Below are 14,561 nucleotides of genomic sequence, written 5' to 3' on the forward strand. Positions count from 1 at the left end.
GGAGCTCTTGATTGATTGCCACATAAAGAACTGCCATACTGTTTGAGTAATTGCTTCACAACAAACTAAAGGACAATGCATGAAAGTTTCAGTTTCCAAGAGAACAATTTGATAAGCATCGACTAAACAATCACCATGGCTCCCTGCAAACTTTAGACTATCTAGGGGTTTATGGCAATCTTTTGACAATTCTGAATTCTCAGTGCTTTTCTCTTATCACAGTGCATTTTTTACTGCCCAATTCAGCTTATTGTTTTTCTTTCATGATCCTTAAATTTATATTTGAGTTTTTCATAAAAGAAGTGCTTTTATGCTGGGAGAAGAAAAGGAGACATTTGCCCATATTTCCTGTGCAGTCATTTGTGACATCTACGTTGCATTCCGAAGTGGTGGCAACTCATTATCTGAAATCAAAGGTACGATTAAGAAATATTGATATTTCTTTCAAAGAAAACAAGATGCAATAGGGAGAACAGTGAACGATACATTACACTCCGCTGAATATGACATATTACCATAATGGCAATGCCTCTGCCACTCACGTCAGTATGCCTTTTTTACTGAGTGCTCCATGCCAGCTGGCTGCTTCTGGATGACTGTCAATATGTAGCCTCAGTTTTTCCTCTTAGTTTTTGTTTTTGCTGAATTCGTTTTTGCTGGCATTAGGACTCTTCACATTTTACCACTGCTAACCAGTGCCAAAGGGCTTCTGCTCTATACTCTAAACATGGGAGAAATTACTTAAATCCAATTGGCATATTTAATGTACGCATAAGTCCCTAGTAAAGTGGTACTACATGTACACAGGGCATGCTACTAGTGGGCTTGAGGGACTGATTGTGCCACCCACTCACATAGCACTTTAAACATATCTTAGGCCTGCCATTGCAGAGATTGTGTGTGCAGTTTAAATTGTCATGTCGACCTGGCAAAATAAACGTTTCCCTCACCCACCAAAGGTGGCATGTTTCATCATTGGGTATTTTCTCGTGCCGCTGTGCCTATTCACAGCAGGCTCCAACTCCTTCACTGAGAAGGAGGAGCTCAGGGATGTTTTCTTGTGAAGGACCGCATACTAAACACCACAGTGATAAGCTCAGGGTAGTTTGGATAGCAGACCAGAATGAAAGGTGATGTTAAAACTAGTTCCAAGGTATGCAATAACCCTTTATTTGTGTCTCCCTGGGCCTGGGTTAAAAACAGTGCACTTGTGAGATACATTTATATCCGCATTTAGTGGCAAAATAGGGTCAACATGTTTCAGCCTTGTCACCCTTATGTAGAGGTTGTTGTATAAACCGAATTGGGAGGAGTTGAAAAGGTGGTGAAGCTGGGGTTGGGTGGTAAGTTGTTTGTTGATGTCTTTTTCCAGTATCTTGGCTGGGAAAGGGTGTAGGGAGATGGGTCGGTAGTTCTTGGATTTGCTGAGGTCAGCGAATGGTTTCTTGATTAAGGGTAGTCCATGCCCTGATTACTTCCCATCTAGACTATGCTAATAGCTTGTATGTAGGTGCTCCTTCCTACCTCATTAACCAACTACAGAGAGTCCAGAACGCAGCAGCCAGGCTGATTTATAACATCCCTTATCGCCACTCCATTTCACCCCACTTAATCAAACTCCACTGGCTCCCAGTAAGACTGCGGATCCAATTCAAAGCCTTAACTCTGGCTTTCAGAGCCCTTAATGACCGAGGCCCTACATATCTACGGCGCAGAATGAAGTTTCCACAGGCACCACGTAATCTCAGATCCAACCATCTCCGCCTCATGATATGCCCCCGTTTTCGTCTTGCTCGCACGGGAGGAAGGGCCCTTGCAGTTGTCACCTCCAAACTCTGGAATCAGCTGCCCACAGAGTTAAGATTGCTAACATCAGAACCCCTGTTCCGAAGAAAACTAAAGACCTGGTTCTTGGAGGGGCGCTAGAGGGCGCACTGCGGGATGGTTGGCTGAAAGGTCAGCTACGCCGGATGGGTGTGATGACAGCGAATTTGCACCTCTGAACTAGCCGCCAAGAAAACGGAAACGGCACTAAAAGATATCGGACCATGCTGCCCATGCGACGCAAGTGAAGAAACCTCCCCAGGGGGCTCGGGATCGGCGAAAAGGAGAAAAAACGGACCGTAGGTGCAGCGCGCGACAAGATGGCTGCCCCCGACGCTCGGCTCCCATTGCCATAAGACAGCTACCACAAGCGGACGGGAGGCACAACCTGCTTTGAACACGTCCCGAACCTGCTGCGACAACAAGCGCACACAGCGACATGCTTAAACACTGCGGGCAAGGCCGTGAACGAAAATTAGGGGATGCGTTGCACGGAGCCCAAGATGGCGGCGGCGGTGACACGCAGGCACTGAGCGGAGGTCGGGAGCCAGCAAGGGACCGCGGATCGGCTTGGTGACTGTCGGCGACCAGGCAAATGGAGCGGCTGCAATGTTCATAGGGAAAGGGCCCTCACAAGTGCATACAAAACCCCTGATCGTTGGTTTTTCACAGAAACGCTGCCCAGAAGCGCCGATTGAGAAACATTATGCACAAAATGGCGCCCGACTCACAATACTAAATGGCGCGAGAGACTATGCACACCCACTAACTGCCCCTACAATGAACACGAAGGTCGTGGAGAAAGCCCGAGCGAGCCTCGCGGAAGACTGTCACATCCTGACAGCGCACCAGGTGACGCAGTAGGCGACGCAGGCATAATAACCAAAGAGTACACGAGGCTGGGCGGCAGTCCCTTGGCGCCAGGAACACTACGGCGCTGTGATCAGAAGAGCGCAAAGAAGCTACGTCAAGGCTCCTGCACGCCATTCTCAACCCCAGTGCTAGAGTGCCACGCACTATAGGAGAACATGCAGATATCAAGGGCGGCAGATGCATAACTCTACATCGCTGCGATCGGCGAAAACACCCCTGCGATGGACCCTATCTATAACGAAAGACGCATCCACTGTAAGCCCGGAAAAGACACGACGCAGCCCTTTCCAGTGCGCTGCTGCCATGGGGAAACCAGACAAGCAGCAAACTAAGCTGCCCTTTGAAACGCGCAAGCAAACAAAAAACAACACCGCAGCTTCGGATGCTGAAGGGGAACAAGACGCAACGGAAGGGTCCGCGATGGAGGCTGTGCTGAGGGCGATCCAACAAAGTCTACAGGAAATGAATAACAAACTAGACAATGTGGTGCAGCGTGTGGACCATATGGCAGCGAAAATAGAAAAACACGACGAGCGGATTGTGGAAGCGGAACAAAGGATCTCCAAAGTGGAGGACGAATCCAGAACCACAACGAAGACTTGTGGCGGAATGGAAAAAACGATAGAAGTCCTAAGAGCTAGGGTGGAGGACCAGGAAGCGAGATCGAGACGGAACAACGTCCGCATATCGGGACTGCCAGAATCAACAAACACGGGTAAAATGGAGAGCTACATCGAGAGGCTGTTGACGGACGTATTTGGGGCGGACAATCTCTCCTCAGTATTTCTCGTCGAGCGGGCGCATCGCTCCCTGGCACCCATACCAAAACCAGGTGCCACGCCACGAATGATAATAGCCCGCCTACTCAACTATAGGGACAGGGATGCTGTCCTCAGACTGGCCAGAGAAAAGGGCACTGTCACATATCAAGGCAATACTCTGGAATTCTACCCTGATCACACGATGGCGGTACAGAAGGCGCGAAAGGAGTTTGCACCGGTAAAAAAGAAACTGCCAGAGCTGGAAGTTGAATATGCAATGCTATATCCCGCGAAGCTCAAGATCACGAGCGCGGGTAAGCCAGTGATACTACCGTCAGTACAGGCGGCGCAGGAATACGTCAAGAAACTGGGAAAGCATCACAGGGAACGGGAACGGGAAGAACGAACAAGCGACAATGATTGAGACGCTAGGAGGGAATATGCCACGGAACTAGGAACGACAACGTGTGGATAGCGTCACCCCTCGACATAGAACTGATCCACACAAGACGTGGCCAACGCTGAGGGGCTTGGAACTTTACAGCCACGTGCAAAAGTTTGATGCAGCTGACATTGTGGTAAGACGGTGGACACGTGGACAGGCGATATCACCGTACCACGCGCAAACATGGAATTGAGCACTGAGCCAGTAGACATTACGTGCCAGGTATGGATGTGAAAGGGAACCCGCTGCTAGAACAGGTGAGAGCGGCGCCATTCCATGGATGGCATGCTATGATGCCGCACTTGGGAACTGGTGAACACTGGCCCTCACATGAGCGACGATGCAGGTGAGCCTTAATACGAATTACACAGGGAGGGAACAAAAAGGAATAAACTGTTATACCGCAACTGGCCTAAGAGACCCCACTATTGAATGGAACTCAATCCCATGGCAGTTATAGTGTCTTGGTTGCTTGCCAGATTATGGCGGGGAAAAAGAGGTGGAAAGGATACAGCGAAATATAGGAATGTCTTACGCACCCGTCCACATCCACCATGTGGATGGAGATGTGTGCACCTGGCGACACCCCCAGGCGGGTGCGCCCCAATTACAGTCTTGCTACTAGTTTTGTTAACTCATGAGGATGGCTTTGGCAATGTTGGGGTGCTGAAGTGGGGGGGGGAGGAGGGGGGAATTGGGAACTGTTCGAAGAAATTCACTGTGTCTGAGAAACATTGCGACATCTGCAGGTACGAAATGCACTGTATTAGATGATGAACTCATTGGGACGATAAGTACACTTGTATTCGGGACGGTCTGCAAGGTAGCCCTAAAATGCGGGGTGGAGGGCGCTAACACGATCCAATGCATACTACATTTGTTAAGATGACGCACTCCGCCACGCTGAAATGTATCACGTGGAATATCAGGGGATTGGGCGATCCTAGAAAAATTCGACGGATGTTTGCATATTTTGACAGATTACACGTTGATGTGGCTTTCCTACAGGAAACACACATAGCAGCAGACGACAATTCCAAAGTGGGAACCAAATGGGCAGAGTCAGTCACCAACTCCAATTACTCGTCATACTCTCGAGGGGTTAGCATATTAATAAAAAAGGGGGTGCACTTTAAGATCTCAAACATACACAAAGACGCTGAAGGAAGTAGTGTAATAGTGGTGGGCACAGTGAGACAGCACACATTGGCACTGGTGAACATTTATGGACCGAATATAGACGACCCAGGTTTCTACAAGAAAATATGGGATGAGTTAGCGGATATCCAGGTTGAAAACATAATATGGGGAGGCGACTTCAACATAGCACTGAGGGAGGGGCTTGACAGATCCCCGAGCACAATAGAACCGCATGTAAAGGCAAGGGCGACACTGCAGGAGGCCATGGAAGACTTACAGATGGTAGACATCTGGAGGGTTCAGCACCCTGGGGAAATGGTGGCGACAAACATAAATGCAGCACATAATAGCTGGTCTAGATTAGACTACTGGTTAGTCACGCAGGAGGTAACGCCATGGGCACTGCACGTAAAACATCTCCCACGAACGCTATCTGATCACAGCCCAGTGTTATTGGTGGTAGAAATACCGCGCTATGTGCCTCCACCATTTACATGGAGATTCAATGCAGCAGCCTTACGCGACCCAGTGTATGCCGATACCATACATAAAGCAATCCTAGACTATTTTGACTTGAACGGCCAATCGACGGAAGACTCATGCCTACTGTGGGAGGCCTTCAAAGCGAAATTGCGGGGGGGTTGGGGGGGGGGTATTAGCACGACCACGGGCATCCTGAGAGACATTAGACAACATTGAAATCGCGTGAAAGCGCCATACACACGCTAGAACAAAGATATACGCAGACAAGGGATCCGACAGTACTGGCGGAAATACAGGTTCTCTTAGCAGAGCATCGACAATTTGCTGCAGATGAGCTTCAATATATATACAAACGCAAAACAGCTAGGCGATACGGTGAGGGGGGTCGGCCTGGTAGAGCTCTAGCTGAGAAGATATGTACCGGACGAGCACCGCAACACATTGCTGCTATCAGAACCCGAACGGGAAACATGACACATGACATACAAGGGATAATGGGAGCATTTATGGACACGTATGGTAAACTGTATGAGGCTCGCCCACCGTTACCACAAGAGGAATTACTGTCTTACATGGCGGATGTAGAACTGGCATGGCTGTCCGAGGGCCACAGAGAATACCTGGCTCGCCCTATCACGGTCGAAGATGTAGTGGACACCATCAAACGTCTGCCAAATGGCAAAGCACCAGGGCCAGACGGCTTCACGACAGAGTTCTATAAAACGTATGCGGACCTACTAGCCCCATACTTGGTGAAACTATACGGGGAGGCACACGGAGCACAGACACTTCCGGCATCAATGAGAGAGGCCTTACTGATTGCGTTACTAAAACCGGGTAAAGACGAAGAACATTGCGACTCGTACCGCCCGTTATCCCTCATAAACGTAGATACCAAAATTATAGCTAGCCTCCTAGCCGACAGACTTAAACCACTCATGCCGCTATTAATAAGACCCGACCAATCTGGCTTCATACCGGAAAGGTCAACAACACACAACACGCGCACCCTATTTGCGCTAGCTCACTATCTGGCACCCGAAGTAAAAGCGGTGGCTGTACTATTAGATGCGGCCAAAGCATTCGACACGATAGACTGGCCTTTCTTACAAGCAGTTTTGATACGTATGGGGTTTCCTCCGATCTTCATAGGATGGATCACGATGCTTTACACAAATCTGACAGCACGCATTAGTGTGAACAAACATATCACGGAACCTATCGCAATATGTCGTGGCACTAGGCAGGGGTGTCCACTCTCCCCTATGCTTTTCGCTCTGGTGCTAGAGCCCTTAGCATGCAAAATACGGCAACACCACCACTACTCGGCCATACAACTACCGTCACGCCCGATACACATCTCGCTATACGCGGATGACATGGTGCTTTACGTTAAGAACCCAGAACAGCACCTTAACCCACTACTGCGCGAATATATTAAATTCGGACAACATTCAGGACTCCAGATCAACTGGACTAACTCCATAATACTGGCGTTAACTGACGGCACGTATCCAACGGCCGTGGATTACCCACTTGAATGGCAGGAAGAGCCGACCAAATACTTAGGAGTATGGTTTCACAGGGACCCCGAAATTGTTATTCGGACCAATTATGGGAGAGCGATTTCAACATTAGACGATAAGGTTACCAGGTGGAATAAGCTACCACTGTCGCTGGCAGACAGGGTTGCAATTGTGAAAATGGTAATACTCCCAAAGTTACTATATTTGTTTAATAACATCCCAATTAAGCCTCCTGCAGAGGTGTTCCGAAATATCACAAAATTGATACTAAAGCTAGTTTGGGCAGGGAAACAAGCGAGATTGGATCTGCACACGATGACGTTACCGTATGCTAAGGGGGGCTTCAAAGTACCAGATCTCTATCTATATTATTTATGCGCGCAAGCGCAATTTGCGCATTGCTGGTATCACGAGATTCCTTTCCTGACACATGTGGCGGTGGAGGCGGGTGACGCAGACCCGGTACCACTAACTAGCATACTGACACACAAACGGGACAGATTACATGGACGTGACATAAACCCGGTGAATACCACCACAGACGCATGGACACTGATGGGGAAGGTGGCTAAACGCCTCCCGCTTTATGCGCCTGCTCTACCCCTGGCACATCATCCGGCGCTATCAGTTACCCAGGAACAGATTGGGATGGATTTACTGCGTAAAGTGGGTATAGATAAGATGGGAGATTTGTATAGAGAAGGGACCTACCAAACCCTAGATATGTTGGACTACATTAGAAACCCAACACTATTGTTTAACTTTAACTACTATAGGCTGCAGAGAGCGATCAAGGAGCACTATCCCACGTTCCCGGAGGAACCCCAGACCCTGACTCCCTTGCAACTGCTACTCACCACGTTACTGCCTCACATCTAGTGTCCAAACTCTACACGAGCATACAAAATGACATTGGGGGAAACACGGAAAAGATGAGAGGTAAATGGAACGATGTCCTAGAAGGTACATTGTCAGACAAGGATTGGGAAACCACATGTCTACTCATAGGCATGTTACCAGCGAATGGAAACCTGCGGATCATCCATTACAAATATATACACCAAATGTACTACACGCCTCACAGGCTACACAGATATGGGTTGAGAGACGATTCCAAATGTGTACGATGTAGACAGGACAATGCAGACTTTATGCATTTAGCATGGGAATGTGGCTCTGTAGCAAACTACTGGGAACAGGTGACTCAGGCCTTAAGTGACATGATAGGGGTATCACTAGAATGCGAGGCCAAGGTATGCTTGTTAGGCATTGTCCCGCACTTACGTGCGACGAGGCGCAGGTTTTGTGTGGTAGCGCTATTGATGGCGAAAAGGAGGGTTTCCTTGCATTGGAATAGTAAGACAGGGCCTAAGATGAAAAGTTGGCTGGAAGATTTGACATACTGTTGTGACACACTGGCCACATATGAGGAGGAACTGCCGCTTAGATCACGCCCCAGGGACTATTGGATGTATTTGCGTGACTATCTACTAACGCATACGCCGGAATGAACCCGCATAGAGTGACCAAACCTGACATGCGAAGAAATATGTACTGATGAGTACTAAATAAGGCCCAGATAGTAGGCTTGGGTCTCACCGCTCAACGCTTTATAAAGCTCCTATCTTGGAACGTAGCTGGTCTGGCTGCCAAGGTTAATGACCCAGTTTGGTTGGCTCTTGTAAAAAACTATACTGTTTTATGCTTCCAAGAAACTTGGTTAGTAGACGAAAACATACATATTGAGGGCTTCCAAAGCTTTTACCAACCGGCAACCCCGTCGAACAGTGGAAGACCAAAGGGGGGCCTGGCAATTTATATTAGCCTTGCACTCAGCTGCCAGGTCTCAAACAAAGCTTCGGACAATAGACATATTCAAACCTTGGTGCTTAGGAATGGTAAAAGGGCACTCACCCTTATCAACTTCTACAATGCTGTACTACCAAATAGGGAGTGCAACATTCTCCATTTACATAATTTTCTGCATGCAAAAGCGGACAATCTGCCTCGAAGTACCATCATTGTTGGAGACTTTAATGCCCATCCCTGTGGCAATCCTCAAATGACACCCATTGGCCTCTTAGGCTGTAATAATAGGCTTGGTTTTCATTTTGACCACTCGCTCCGGGGCACCTACGTCAACAACTTAATTGATGACAGGAATCTAACTGTCGCAATGTCTACGTTGGAGGACTCTCACATATTTAATGTCCCTACGTATAAAGGCTATGGAAATGGCTCCTATATAGACCACATTCTTCTTTCAAGTGATCTTGCTGATTTAGTCACTGACTTTGAAATCCAAACAAGTATCTTCAGCGACCATAATCCCCTCTCCATTCAACTTGGAGGCGGCTTTTTTGAACTCAGGAAGCCACAGCCTGATTGTGGCGTTTTAAAACCTATCAACGGAAACCGTCGTCTGAAGTGGTCAAAGGTTAACAGTGACTCTCTGTACAGCTCAATCAACACCAGTTGTGGTAATGAACTAGGCCTTTGTGTCTCTCCTTCCACCTTGCCTGAAGTGACCCTAACTGCCTTCTCTGCTGTGGTTGACAAAATTGGTCAATTGTTAACCGTACCAACGAAGGGTCACCATGAACACCAACCAAGATGGTTTGATCAAGCCTGCTCAAAGGCCGGACGAGATCTAAAAAAAATACTTAAGGTTACTCCAAGAGATCCTGTCCTTATAAAGTCTTTGAGATTTAAATATAAGACAGTCCTGGCAGCTCGGAAAAAAGAAGTGAAAGCAGGCATCTGGGAAACTCTATGCGACCCTGCAATTCTGGGCAATAGCTCTAAGTTTTGGAGCATCATAAACAAGCCTATGTTTGATGACCCCATCAATCCTACGGTTGGGACTAACATACCCGAGGAAGAGTGGATATCACACTATAGTACAATTTTTAAAAGTGACAAGCCACAAGCGGACCATGTTTTTAAAACTTCTGACGAAAATCTGTTGTGCTTTACAGTGGGGGAGGTAGTAAGGGGGATTCAGGGTCTAACTAGTAACAAAGCACCTGGCCCGGATGGCATACCGCCCGATTTATTCAAATCAAATACCCTTTTATGGGCACCTGTTATCACTGCAGTTGTAAACGCTGGAATTCTGGTTGGCTGCCGTAAATCGTGGGGGTCTTCGACCATAGTCCCAGTATTCAAGAAGGGCGATCGTGGCAGTGCAACATGCTACAGACCCATATCGCTGATTAATTCAGTTGCAAAGGTGGTGGGGGGCATTATCCTAAACAGATTGACAGCATGGGCCAACGAAAATAACATTTTATCGCCAATACAATACGGGTTCAGACCAGGCCAATCCACGATAACCCAATGTCTGAATCTGTATCTAATAAATAGTAAATACACCTTAGCAAGAAAAGGGACGATCCATATGGCCTTTATGGATTTATCGTCCGCCTTTGACTGCGTAGACAGAGGCAGGCTTTGGGAGGTCCTGCAAAAAATGGGAGTGGAGCAAAATCTGGTCAACTTTCTTGCTGACCTCCACTCGGATACGAGAGCAAATGTCCGCTATACCCATGATATGAAGGTAACCAGGGACTTCAGGATAAATCGGGGTGTCAGGCAAGGGTGCATCCTAGCCCCTTTTCTTTTTAATCTATATATTAACGAATTGGAGGAGCACCTACTAAAAACTGGTACAGATTATCCGTATATTGGTAAGAAGGGCGTGCCCGTCCTGCTATACGCGGACGACGCCGTTCTAATATCCAGAACGGCGATCGGTCTTCAAACCTTGTTAGACTCTTTTAACATATTCATGAACTCTCGTTGCCTGAGCATCAATAACTCGAAATCTTTTACAATGACGACAGGCTTAACTCCCAAAAAAACATACTCTCATTTTGTAAATGGCGACAAAATACCGACTACCAAGACCTTTTCGTATCTTGGCGTCCTTTTTGACCATAAATTATCTTGGGCACCAGCAATCCAAAAGAAAAAGGGTGAGGTAGTGCGGGCAAACGCAGCAATACTGGATTTTTCTAAAAAAATGGGCAACAGCCCGGTGGCCGCTGTTTTGAAGTTATACCAAGCCAAAAGCACTGCAATCGCACGTTATGGGAGTGAAATATGGGGGTCAGAATCCCTAGATGTCCTTGAAGTTACTGAGAATAACTTTTTAAAGCAGGTCTTACGGTTACCTAGGGGAACAGCTAACTTTCCTGTTCACGAGGAACTTGGCATCCCATATCTAAGTGACAAGTTAGCTGTGAATCCTCTGTTATGCTGGCTAAATAGCTGGCTAAACACAGACATACCCCTCACCAGAAATATCCTTCAGGAGGCATTAGAGTGGGATGGGAGACTCAAGATCCCGTGGTTAAAATATGTTAGAAGATGGTTCTATGAACTAGGCCGACCGGATCTCTTTCTAGCCCCTGAGACAATAACCAAAACTGATGTAATTATGTCAAGAACACTTTTATGTTGTCCAGGTGCTTGACGAGGGAGGAGAGTGAGTACAAGAAAAGTAGTGTGAGACAGTATGTTTTAACAAAAACCTGTTCGCACATGGAACCTTACCTGGCCTGGCCTTTGTCCGGATATGATCGTTTTTTACTAACAAGGTTTCGATTTAATATGTTCCATCTCCTGTTAGCTGTACCAAGTGGGGCACATAGAGGACAAGTGTTGCCAGCCTGCGGCTGCGACAATATGTCTCCGCAAGACCTGGCACACTTTTTATTTTTTTGTCAGTTTTATACACTTCCCCGTAATTTGTTTTTAAAACCTCTACTTAAACAGTTGAATTTTGTACAATTCAGACCTGCACTTTGTCACCTCCAAATGCTAAACAGTGAATGTACTATGTTTGTATGCAGCTTTTTAAAACTTGCAGTTAAGCATAGAAAAAGCATGGAAGGGTAACTAATTTTGCTGCTGAATATACTATATTTCCACTGTATTTTTATCTTTTTAACCATAACTTCGTTTTTATGCTTGTGTCTATGTCCACCATGATATCACCCTTCTTACCTTTCATTTTATTGTATGGATAAATGTTTATGAAATGTACTTTTATGATTGTTATATGTAAACAATCGAATAAAGATATTACTTACTTACTTACTTACTAGTACTAAAGATTCACCACAGGAGAGGAAGAATGTTGTGACACAGTGTTTGAAGTTAAAGTATTACATGTTGGTTGTTATTACAGGTTTATGGTGAAATTACAAAACTAAAATGTAAGGACATGGACATGATTTGAAATGTATACAGTGCAGTTAGCTGCTACAAATGCTTTCTCACGAAACGCCGCCGGTCCTCACGATGTCGGCTGATGGGCTGTGTACAAACTCCAAGGTATTACATGACTTGCACAACTCTGTGGCCGGCCTAATAAGGTTGTAGGCGCAAATTTGTATATTACTTATGCGAAAAGTGTAATAAACATCTTACAAAAAAAAAAAAGACCTGGTTCTTTTCCCAGATCTAAACCCTCCTCACTCGTCACTTTCCCCCGACCCTCCTGAGATAATGTCTTCAGCGCCGGGACACCTCCGTCGGAGGTAGCTGCGCGCTCTACAAAATACTAAATAAATAAATAAATAATAAAGGGTTTGATCTTGGTGTGTTTCCAGTCTTCTGGCAACAAGGCTGTGGTTATTGAGGCGTTGAGCAGGGAGGTGAGTTCTTGACTGATTTTGTGTTTTACAAGATTGAAGCTGTTGTGTGGGCAGGGACCATTAGGTACTCCTAAGTGGATGGAGCCCATGAGGGTGGCAGTTTCCTGGGTGTTGAGGGTGCTCCAGGTGGTTAGTTGAGGTTCTGTGCTACTAATGGTGGGGCTAGGTGAGTTGAGGGAGGTGGTGGGCTCGGGTTGGGGTTTAAAGTTCTTGTAGATAGTGTAGAACTCCCTGGTGACCCTGAAGAGTTCTTTGGTGTGATTGAAGATGGAGTAAATGCGGGCTGTTAAGGCCTCTCTCTTCTTTTCTCCTAGCAGTCAATGATAGAGGATATGGGAGGTCTTGAAGGTGGTTCCGTGTGTTGAGTCCTTGGAGGAGCACCATAGGACAACATTGGGATCACCGTTTGACATTTTATAAGTGCAATTTCCATTTGTGATGAGATAAGACACCCAAGTCTGGTGTCTCTGGAATCCAAATTTAGAATCCTAACATGGTGAAGTCGGATTTTAAATTACAGTTCAGGAAATGCAAGAATTAGAAAACTGGCATTTTCTTACTTTAGTCATTTGGTTTGGTGCCTGCTGCCTGTCTCTGATCAGTCTGGGGTGGGTGACAGCTGGGCTTTGTGCATTCACCCTGGAGAGACACACACAATGGGAGCTTAGGTTTGACTTGATGGGCCTCCTACGAGGATGGGAGGGAGGAGCTGGACCCAGCCTCGCTTACACCTGAATAGACTATGTCCTGTTCCCACAAAAAGGACTGCATACTCCTTGTAGTGAGTCTGGAGCCAGGGCAGGAAGGGAGGACCTCTGTGCACTTCAAAGACCTGTCTGGACTCCTGATCTGAAGTCTCAAGGACATAAAAGACTTCCACTTGCCTGCTTGTGCACCTGACTCTGCCATCTGTGAGTCTGCCAAGTAGTACCACGCCAGTCCTGTATCCTTGGAAGTGCAGCCTAAGGTGCTTGCTTCAGCACATCCCGTGCATCATCTGTCGATCTGGTTCATCTGCATCGTTTTGTGGATCGCTCCTATTGCGGGACCAGAACCGTCACATTGCCTCTGCTATGCTGATCGGCCCCAAGGCATTGCCTTCAGAACCACCACTGCACAAGGTCTATGCATCTCTGTCGATAGCATCCTTGACAACGATGCCTGAACTTTTGACTTTACCCCAGACCCAGCGCGACCAGATATCGCAAATAAGCACTTATTGCTTCTAAGCTCTATTTTACAGTTTATTCTTTAAAAATTCATTTCTCGAGTTCTACATATTGGAATTTTGTCATTTTGTTCTTGTTTTATTTATTAAATTAAGTTCTATTTGTGTAACCTGGTGTGGAATATTTTTGTGTGGTATTTTCATTGGTTTACTGTTTGATGTTTTGCACAAATACTTTACACATTGCCTCTAAGTTAAGCCTAACTGATCTGTGCCAAGCTACCAGATGGTGAGCACTGGTTAATTTAGGGTTTGACTGGGCAAATGAGAAATTGAAACATCAATTCTGTCATAGCAAAACGGAAAATGTAATGGTGTGAAATTATCATTGCAATGTGAAAACTGGCATGTCCTTTTCTTTCAGCAATGTAGAAACTAAGGGCCAGATGTAAACACATTAGGAAATGTGATTTCCAAACTGTGATTCTTCCCAAATCCTTATTTAGGAAATCACAATTATGTACTAAAGACTTATTTAGTAAAATAGCGATTCCTAGTATGTAGCAAATCGACCTACCTCATGAATATTAATGAGATAGGTTGCAATTTGTGACCCACTTTGAATAAAAGCAATTGCAGGAAATGTAGCCTGCTGGGATCAGCAGACCACCATATCTG

Source organism: Lissotriton helveticus, chromosome 1_1 (genome assembly GCF_964261635.1).
Source record: "Lissotriton helveticus chromosome 1_1, aLisHel1.1, whole genome shotgun sequence".
In the NCBI taxonomy this organism is placed as follows: Eukaryota; Metazoa; Chordata; class Amphibia; order Caudata; family Salamandridae; genus Lissotriton; species Lissotriton helveticus.